The 10,289-nt window shown below is 41.6% G+C and overlaps 1 protein-coding gene across 2 annotated transcripts in view; it reads right to left on the bottom strand.

The window, feature by feature from the left end:
* LOC106807185 (transcription factor GATA-4-like) overlaps positions 1-10,289 on the bottom strand; it is a 66,818-nt gene that overhangs the window by 25,566 nt on the left and 30,963 nt on the right. The gene's annotated exons all lie outside the window — the stretch shown is intronic.

Raw genomic sequence — 10,289 nt, 5'->3', positions numbered from 1 at the left:
TCTCTCTCTCTCTCTCTCTCTCTCTCTCTCTCTCTCGCTCTCTCTCTCTGTCTGTACACTGCCGTTCATCGCTCAGGACGCAGCTCATGCAGCTCGCGACAACCTGTAACAGTGACTCCGATCCGAGCACATGTCAGCAGCAACACGGGTAGATTGACTGGGTGTGGCAAAGGGCCGCGTGCACGTTGACCCACATACGACTTTATAATTATCTTCAGCGGTCAATTTGCAACGCAAGTCATCCGTGCTTTGCGAGGTATTTGTCGCACTCTGGTTCTTACAAATACCGAGTTATACATTAATTGGTTAATAATAAACTGATTTGCAGTTCGCCCCGTGGTGTTCCACATGTTGTTCGCTTCGGTTGTCAAATATAAGTCCAATTGTGCTTTACTGTGTGGCGCGCTTCCTTAAAATAAACAGTGCGGAAAAACTACTGCGCATTTTGTCAGGTGATGTTAACGTCGATGTATATCACGTTATTCTAGTTTTCGTTCGTTTACTATATAGCCCTGAGCTAATTCGTACGTTTCCCGTGATTTATGGGGGAATATGCCAACATATTCTCACAGTGGCTTTGACAAATACGCATTCAGCTTTTGTTCAGGTATGATATATATAATCTTACATTTCACTCAACATACAGGGGGGGTCTGTGTGTGTTCAATCTGGCAGCGAAATTATATTTATTGTTTGGTTATTTATTGTTAGTATTCATTGTATCCTTTAATTTAAGTTCGTGTTTAGATTTATCTTTATTTAACACGAGTACATTCGGTCCATGATAACCAATCACATGGACCAGAAAATAAGCGCCCGTCATTTTGTTCCAAGTGGCCCCACCACGTCGGATCGTCGGAATTACAGAATATAAGTGCACGACGAGTGAGCTAAGCCAAATAAATCAAAACACCGAGATCCTAAAATCAGCAGTATCACCGCTTCCCAATCCCGCATAACCACTTAAGAATCCAACCTGACTCGCTTCACCTTTATTCGCAAAGTAATACGTGAATCAATTACCATTATTAAAACTCTTTAGAGCTAAGCCAATCATCGCGAATTAGACGTGGTCACACTATGGAAGACGCTTGTAAAAGATTCATGCATGCCGGAGCTTCGTGCACAAAGCGTCGGGTGGGCCGCCAGTGCGCACACAATGGGGGTTTTCGTGACGAGCCCACGTCTTTTCTGCTCGGCTCGGGGAGAAAGAAAATGCGCGCGCGCGCGTGAGTTCTGTTAGCCATGCACGAACTGCATCGCGCCGGCCGAAAATCGTGTGGGCCGCTCGCTGCCTTGATGCAAAATCGAGCAATTATGTGGAAACTGCGTGTACCCCGTAGGCGCTTATGCGGCTGTATGCGCGGTAGCGCGTGTGCGAGAAAGCGCGTGCAAGTGTGTGCGTGCAAGAGTGCGTGCGTACGAACGTGCGTGCGTGCAAGAGTGTGTCCGTTTACGATGGTGTGCGTGCGCGCGAACATGCGTGCAAGAGTGCGTGCGTGTACTATGGTGTGCGTGCACGCTTACGCGCGGGCGTTTGTTGGGTTTACCAGATGCGAATCTTTAGCATGAGTGAGTCTGTGTTTTATTCGGTTTTACACGACGGGTTTCATCTCAACTGTATTTTTAAAGAGGATTTTCGCTGGAAGCAAATACCGCGAATAATAATTATTATTTCGCGCGAGGTCCGTACAAAAGATTGACAGGCGCTCGCCCCTGCACCACACGCGCTTTCTGCATCTCTTATCTGAACTCACGAAGGCGTGGACGAAACATACGAAGTAAAACATCCAAATTTGCGATTTCAAAAAAAGAAGAAGGCAGATGCGCGAACGATGAACACTCCCTGGTTCGTTCCTACGCACACTAGCTGCCCCCACGAACTACTACGTCACGACCTGATCACGTGCGATCACGTGGATGCGTACGTGGCCAACCTTACGTACCCTCGGCACACTCGGTCACTCGAAAGGTCTTCTGGCAGCCCTACCCAGAATCAACGAACTGCGATAACCCAGTTCGCTTATGGATTAATAGGCGCGACCTTGACACGTTGTGCTCGGCAGTCATGTGGCTGGATACTTACGAATGGATTTGTAGCAACTAACTTGTTTCTGTCATCGGAAACTATACGGCAGCTTCGAAAAAATTATATGCCTGCCTAAACGGATCACTCGCGTGTAAGGATAATATCGATATCAAACACTAAATATATATTAGAAATGTTGACCTGGTGTTCAGTAAATTATTGTTCCCAAACACATGTCTTGGTTTCCACGCTCATGAGATACGTTCGAACAAAACGATCGATTCATATGAAACGTCCTTGTCCTCTTTGAGGTTTCAATTATTTTTATCGCTATACGCTAATTCATTGGCCGTCTTTATCCAAATCATGCTCATTTTCAAACGAATTACATGAGCGTGTTTGAGCATTTAAGGGCTAATCAGCCTAATGGCTATTTATTGAATTCCAACCAGTACTCAGCATTCTTCTTGTGATAATATATTGCGATAGTACCGCAATGTAGATGTGAGAAACTATTATGCCACGATGACTGCACTGATGTAAGCATATTTTTCCTCTGATACAGTACAGCGTAGAACTAAAAGTCAGATTTCGCGTGTGACTGCGTGGTAATCAGAAATCAAAAAAATAACATTTGTGTGATACCCCGTATTGAATTTCTTATTTAAGTTAGAAATCGCGCTGTCACCGATGCCATAAGACTACGTTTGTGGGTCGCGACCAGGGTCATAAGCAAATCAATGCTGCAACAGCTGAATTTAACATGAATGTGGGGTTATCACAAACACAATTCAATCAGACTAGCTGTAGCATTACGACTGCATCACTTTGTTCGGTTTAAAATGCTAATGAGTAGAGCGTGAATTGCGTGTACGCGTTCGTGTATCGATTAATGCCTTGGCGGCTGTACACCTTGACAGGTAAAACTTGACAGGACTTCATTAGTCTCATTACAGTTATTTGTCGGGTCACGCGAGGTCATGTGCTACGTAATCAGTGCCTCGTCAACAGACGGCGAATATGCAGAATGCTTGACCCTTGCTGTTTATTGCCAACAAATAAATGGCAGGTGAACTAAAGGGATTTTTTTAATTTAGTGAATTTTTATTATAATAATTCAGTTGGTTTTTCGTATGAAGCAATACTTTCTTTTACGGTTGAGGAGAAAAATAAATCATGCGCAAAGAAGATCTTAATAAAAAATAAAAAATAAAATAATAATAAAGTTGTTTTTCGTAGGAAACAATACTTCATTTTACGGTCATAAGCAGAGGTGATTCACGCGCGAAAGAGATCTAATTTAACTCTAAAATCGTAGAGTGAACGCAGAGAAATAGCGTTGGATTTCAGAGTAACATAATATCGCAAGCGTGTGATTTTTTAATATTCGTAAAAGCGACGTACGGTTTACACACCTGCGTATTACCTGCATGACTCGTATACCTGTACCAAGCGACGCCGCTTGCACAAGGTTTACGCCACTTACTACCCCCCCCCTCTTGATGAATCTCCGGTGCATGCCTTGTGACAGTTATAACACAACGTCAATCATAATATAGTGGCTGGCCGTGTGATTTTTTCTGCGTTAATAATATTTGTCGGTTCGGGTTCGGATCTTGATTAAACATTTTCGTCAAAGCGGCGCAGTAATATATTTCGCGTTTGTTGTACAGACAGCGTGAAATCGTTTGTCGTATAGGCGGAAAGCATATAAGACAGCGGTCACTTAATCAAAATTAAAGCCTCGTGTAAACTCGCGTCGTACCTTACAGAGCTATGATGATACATCATTTTCAAGCGTTTCAAAATTCAAGCTCTTAAAATAACGACTAACTATATAGTGATATAAGGAACTTTTATTTTGCGTTTTGTTAAAATCGCAAATGTTAAAAATTCCCCTGAACAACTATTCCACCAATAATCAACTATTATTGCGGTTAACTTTCATTAGCCAAGTTTCAACATTACCCTAGTGATCATATATTATATATATATATATATATATATATATATATATATATATATCAAGAGCTAATAATAAGGTATTATTAGCTCTTGATATATATATATGTGTGTGTGTATATATATGTGCAAAAAATACATCTTTTCGATATTATTATTATTATTGTTGTTGTTGTTATTGTTTTAAAGCATCGTATAGTCAGTCATTCCAATTCCAAGTCTGACGCATTGGTACAAAAATATCAAAGCAAAGAAACCACTGTATATTTTACATTCTAAGATTACATTTTCATACATCGTTTTCTCGTGCGCGTAACATTAAAACGTTTATGTGAATAAAAACAAATCTCGCTCGAATATTCAGTTTAGTGTCGCAAAACATACTACCAGGAATGACATTATAAAAATATATATTATACCGCGCTCTATATCCTATAAATATAATCAGGAGTGAATGATAATAGAGTGTATTAGAATCTAGTATTATTCACTCCTGATATAATGATTATGTATTATGCGATCTTCTACATATTACGCCACTCCTGTTGTTAATACTGTGGCTAGAAACTGATACTGGTTGTCACTGTACGAGAAACATACAGTAAAGATATACAACACCACCAATATCATTTATTGGGTAGCCGAACGCCACCCCTGTCCTCCCCTCCCGCTGTTTTAGTACAAGTGCTAATGATGGTCGAACCGGATCTTATCATTTGCGTTTGCCAATACCTTTCTTATCATTTCGCCCGATCTTTATCAAACTTGCCTAGTTGTGTTTGCTGGTACTACTAGCGATATTTACTGGTACGCAGGGGGCCGTAATGGAGTAAATATTGGCATTAGAGCTAAACGAGATATATTAAAGTAGGCGACTAGTACGAATTTCTTGAGAGTACTAATTCACAGAGTACTTTCTTTTACGACTCGTACCACTGACTAACTAATCTTGTACTGAGTGCAAACTTCAATCTCGTGTTGACAGATGTATGTTACGCATTGACGCTGGTTTGCTAATATTCGCACGTTGACACATGTTAACGCGCATCTGAATAGTCCCTCTGTTGCAGTAGCATGCAGTAATATACTCGGTATACATTCAAGTTTCAACTCTCTCTCTCTCTCTCTCTCTCTTTTAACTTTTATAAGTGCTCACTACGCTATGAATGCATCGTAGCCCACAGTTGCAAAGGAAATCTCCAATTGAACAGGAACCTTGGTAATCTAACCGCAGAAGCTTACCACATCGCATCTGAACTGCTCTTTAACTCCGATTCCTTCCGACCCTTAACCTAGAGCGATATGAGCTAGACACCGAATAATTATAGATGAGTATTCGTACATCCGCTTGAGCATCATCGGGGCAGCGTTATCATTTCACATCCGCATCATGTATCCGTTATTACTTTCCAAATAATGGTGTCTTTTTGCAAAAAACGCCGAACCAAATTCTAAGCCTATATAGCAGCATATAGCCCGGCAGATATGTGTAATATTGGAAGGAATTGTGACTTTGATGATACAAGCATGAGCTTTGGCACACTGTTAGAGCATGCCCTGGCATTCGTCGCATGGCAACAATTGCGGCACGAGAACGTAGAGCTAGTTTTGATATTTTTTGGAAGAATTTCAACTTCCAGTTTGGCCAGTGTAAAATGCTACAAAGTGCTCAGATAAAAAAAGCGAACATTTTAATAATATATATTTACACGTATTCGATCGTTATTAAAACGCGTATGAAAGCAGCCTTACTCGTAAATAAAGCTCCACGAGGCACATATCCAATCACTCTCATTTACCAGTCGCGCTTATAATTAATCAATCACGCTCGATAATAATTATTGATCGGTCACTCTCATCGCTTAAGCTAATCGAACACAGACATCGATTAGGCTAATCGATCAGGGCGCGATAGAGGCATGCTAACGCAGCCGGGATGCTGTATGAATGTAGTAGCGCGTTGTGCTATGCATCACAAACTAGCGTGAGCTTTAGAGTAAGCAGCAGGGACGCTGCACCCGTGACAAAACCGTGAAACTTGTTAAATAATAATCACTCGTGCATATACCATGTAATTTGTGTAATTTTGTTAATTAACCCGGACCTTTTCTAAGTGAGAGAATAGCCAGATGGCCGGTCCTATTTTTTAGACCGGATATCCTCCCCCGAACATTAGAACAGAACTCTATCTCCTGTTGACAAAGTGTAAACACAATGGAACTGTGATAAGGCTTTTCTTTATTTATAAAAGACCGCGAGCTTTTGATAATTTTTCAGTTCGCTTTACAGCTATGTATTGTCGTCGAAATTCGCATTTGTCAGCCGGTGATGTTAACGTGCGATTATATTCACGTTATTCTAGTTTTCGTCGAGTTACTAACATAGCCCTGAGCTAATTCGTACGTTTCCCTGATTATATGGTGGGGAATATGCCAAATATTCCTTACAGCTTGGCTTTGCAGAACTACCATTCAAGCTTTTGTTCAGGTCATGATATATATAAAATCTTACATTTCACTCTAACATACAGGGGGGTCTGTGTGGTGTTCAATCTGCCACACGAAATTAATTTATTGTTGTTATTTATTGTTAGTATTCATTTGTATCCTTTAATAATAAGTTCGTGTTTAATTTATTCTTATTTAACACGAGTACATTCGGCCCACTGAAACCGCAAATCACCATGACCCAATAAAATAAGCGCCACGCATTGTTGTTCCAAAGTGGCCCCAGTCCACGTCGCGACTCGGTTCGGAATTACATGAATATAAGTTGCACGACGCAGTGAGCCTCATAGCAAATTAATCCAAAACTACCGAGATCGCCTAAAATCAGCAGTATCACCGTTCCCAATCCCGCATTAACCACTTAAGGAATCGAAAGCGCGTGACCGGCATTCGACCCTTATTCGCAAAGTAATAACGTGAATCAATTTACCATTCTATAAAACATCTTTAGAGCTAAGCCAAATCATCGGACGCAATAGACGTGAGTACACTCTATGGAAGGACGCCTGTAAAAGATTCATGCATAGCTCGGAGCTTCGCCTGCAGCGAAAGCGCTCGGGTGGGCGCCAGTCGCCGCACACAATGGGGTTTTCCGTGACGAGCCCACGTCTTTTCTGCTCGGCTTCGGGTAGAACAGAAAAATGCGCGGCCGCGCCGCGTGAGTTCTGTTAGGCCATGCACGAACCTGCATTTCGCGCCGGCCGAAAATCGTTGTGGGCCGCTCGCGTGCCTTGATGCAAAATCCGAGCAAATTATTGTGGACAACTGGCGCTGTACTCCCGTAGTCGCTTGAGTGCGGCTGTACTGCGCGGTAGCGCGCGTGTGCGAGAAAGCGCGTTGCAAGTGTGTGCGTGCAAGAGTGCGTGCGTAACGAACTGTGGCGCTGCGTGCAAGAAGTGTGTCCGTTACGTGATGGTGTCGCGTGCGCAGGCGAACATTTATGGGCGTGCAAGAGTGCGTTGCTCCGTGGCTGACTATTGGTATGCGTGCACGCTACGGCGCAGGGCGTTTGGTTGGTTGTACTCAATGCGAATCTTTAAGGCATGAGTGAGTCCTGTGTTTTATTCGTTTTTACATCGACGGGTTGTCATCCTCAAACTGTATCTTTTAAATGAGGAATTTTTCGCTGCGAAGCAAAATACCCGCTGAATAATTCAATAATTATTTCGGCGCCGTCTGACGGTCCGACTACAAAGAGATTTGACAGGCCCCGCATCGCAGCCTCTGCACCACAGGTGGCGCCGCTTTCTGCATCTCTGTATCTGAACTCACGAAGCGTGGAGCGAAACATACGAAATAAAACATCCAAATTTGCGATTTCAAAAAAAGAAAAGCAGATGGCGCGAAACGAAATGAAGACACCTCCGGTTCGTTTCCTGGACGCACTACAGCTGCCCCCCACGAACCTACTACGTCACGACCTATTCACGTGTCGATCACGTGGATTGCGTACTGGCCGAACCTTACGTACCCCTCGGACACAATCGGTCACGTCGAAAGGTCTTCTGGCAGCCCTACCCCAGAATCAACGAAACTTGCGATAACCTCAGTTCGGCTTATGGATTAATAGGCGCCGACCTTTGACACAGTTGTGCTCGCAATCCATGTGCTGGGGTACATTACGAATGATTGTAGGCAACTATACTTGTTTCTGGTCAATCGGGAAACTATACGGCAGCATTTTCGAAACGAATTATCATGCCTGCTAAACGATACACTCGCGTGTAAGGATAATATCGATATCAAACACTAAATTATATATTTAGAAATGTTGACTCTGGTGTTTCAGTAAATTTATTCGTTCCCAACACATGTCTTGGTTCCAACGCTTCATGAGATCGTCGAACAATTAACGATCGATTCATATGAAACGTCCTGTGTTCCCTTCATTTGCGGTTGTTCAATCATTTTTATCGTCATAGTCGCAATTCATGCCGTCTTTTATCCAAATCATAGCCATTTTCAAACGAATTACTATGACGTGTTTGAGCATTTAAGGGCTAAATCAGCTATGAATGGCTATTATTGAATTCCAACCAGTACTCAGCACTTCTTCTAGTGATAATTATTGCGAATAAGTACCTGCAATGTAGATGTGAGAACCTATTTATGCACGATGACGCACTGATGTAGAGCATATTTTTTCGCCTTCACTGCATACAGTAACAGCGTAGAAACTAAAAGTCAGTATTTCGCGTAGTGACCGCGTGGACAAAATCAAAAAAAATAACATGTTTGTTGAATTCTATTTAACCCCTCTCATCGAAAATCGCGCTGTCACCCCCGATGCCATAAGACTACGTTTGGGGTCGCGACCAGGGACTCCACAAATACACGCCCACACACACAACACACTCCAAATGGCTGCACTAGCTGATTTAACATGAATGTCCAGTTATCACAAGACACAATTCAATCAAGAACCGTAGCTGTAGCATACGAACGTGCACTCACTATTGTCGGTTTAAAAAGCTAATAGAGTTAAGAGACGTAGAAGGCGTAGTACGCGTCGTCCGATCGATTAACACACATCAAATTGGCAAACAAATATGTATACACACAACACAACCAACCAATTACACGGGCCTACAACAATGACAGGACTTCATTAGTTCTCATTACAGTATTTTGCGGGTCACGCGAGTCCATGTGCTACGTAATCAGTGCCTCTCAACAGACGGCAATATGGCAGAATGCTGTGACCCTTGCTGTTTAATTTGCCAACAAATATAATGCAGGTGAACTAAAGGGATTTCTTTAAATTTAGTGAATTTTTATTGATAATAATCATTGTTTTTCGTATGAAGCTAATACCTTTCTTTTACGGTTGAGGAGAAAAATGAATCTATAGCCGCAAAGGAAATCTTAATAAAAAATAAAAATAAGAATAATAATATAAGTTGTTTTTCGTAGGAACAATACTTCCTTTTACGTGTCATAAGCAGAGGTATTTCACGAAAGGCGGAAAGAGAAATTCTAATTTAATCTCTAAAAAGCAATCGTAGATGTGAAACCGCAGAGAAATAGCGCTGGATTTCAGAGTTAACATAATATCGCAACGTGTGAATTTATTTAAATAAATTCGTAAAAATCGACGATACGGTTTGACACATTCGTTCGACCTGCGTATTAACCTGCATGACTCCGTATTACCTTACCACAGCGACGTTGTGGTCCGCTTGCACAAGGTTGAACGCCACTTACTACCCCGCGACCTTTGATGAAGCTCCGGTGCATGCCTTGTGGACAGTTATAACGAACAACGACAATCATAATATAGTGGCCTGAAATAGCCGTAACAGCTGAATTTTATCTGCGTTAGATAATATTTGTCGGTTCGGCGTTTCGATCTTGATTAAACATTTTCGTCAAAGCCGGCGCAAGTAGATATATTTCGCGTTTTGCGTTGTACAGACAGGCGTGAAATGTCGTGTCTATTAGGGCGGAATAGCATATAAGCACAGCGTCACTTACATCAAGAAAATTAAAGCCTCGTGTTAAAACCGCGTCGTACCGTATACGGAGCTATGATGATACCTCAATTTGCAAGCGTTTTCAAAATTCAAGCCTAAAATAACGACTAACTATATAGATGTATACGAGGAACTTTATTTTGCAGTTTTGTTAAACATCGCAAATGTCAAAAATAATCCCTCTGAAAACTATTCCACAAATAATACAACTATTTATTGCGCGTTAACTTTCAATTAGCTCAAGTTTCAACATTTACCCTAGTGATCCATATATATATAATATATATATATAATATTATATATATATATATAATATTA

This window comes from Priapulus caudatus, unplaced genomic scaffold, assembly GCF_000485595.1.
Source record: "Priapulus caudatus unplaced genomic scaffold, Priapulus_caudatus-5.0.1 Scaffold10, whole genome shotgun sequence".
Lineage (NCBI taxonomy): Eukaryota > Metazoa > Priapulida > Priapulimorpha > Priapulimorphida > Priapulidae > Priapulus > Priapulus caudatus.
This window is presented reverse-complemented; position numbering and strand designations above follow the sequence as displayed.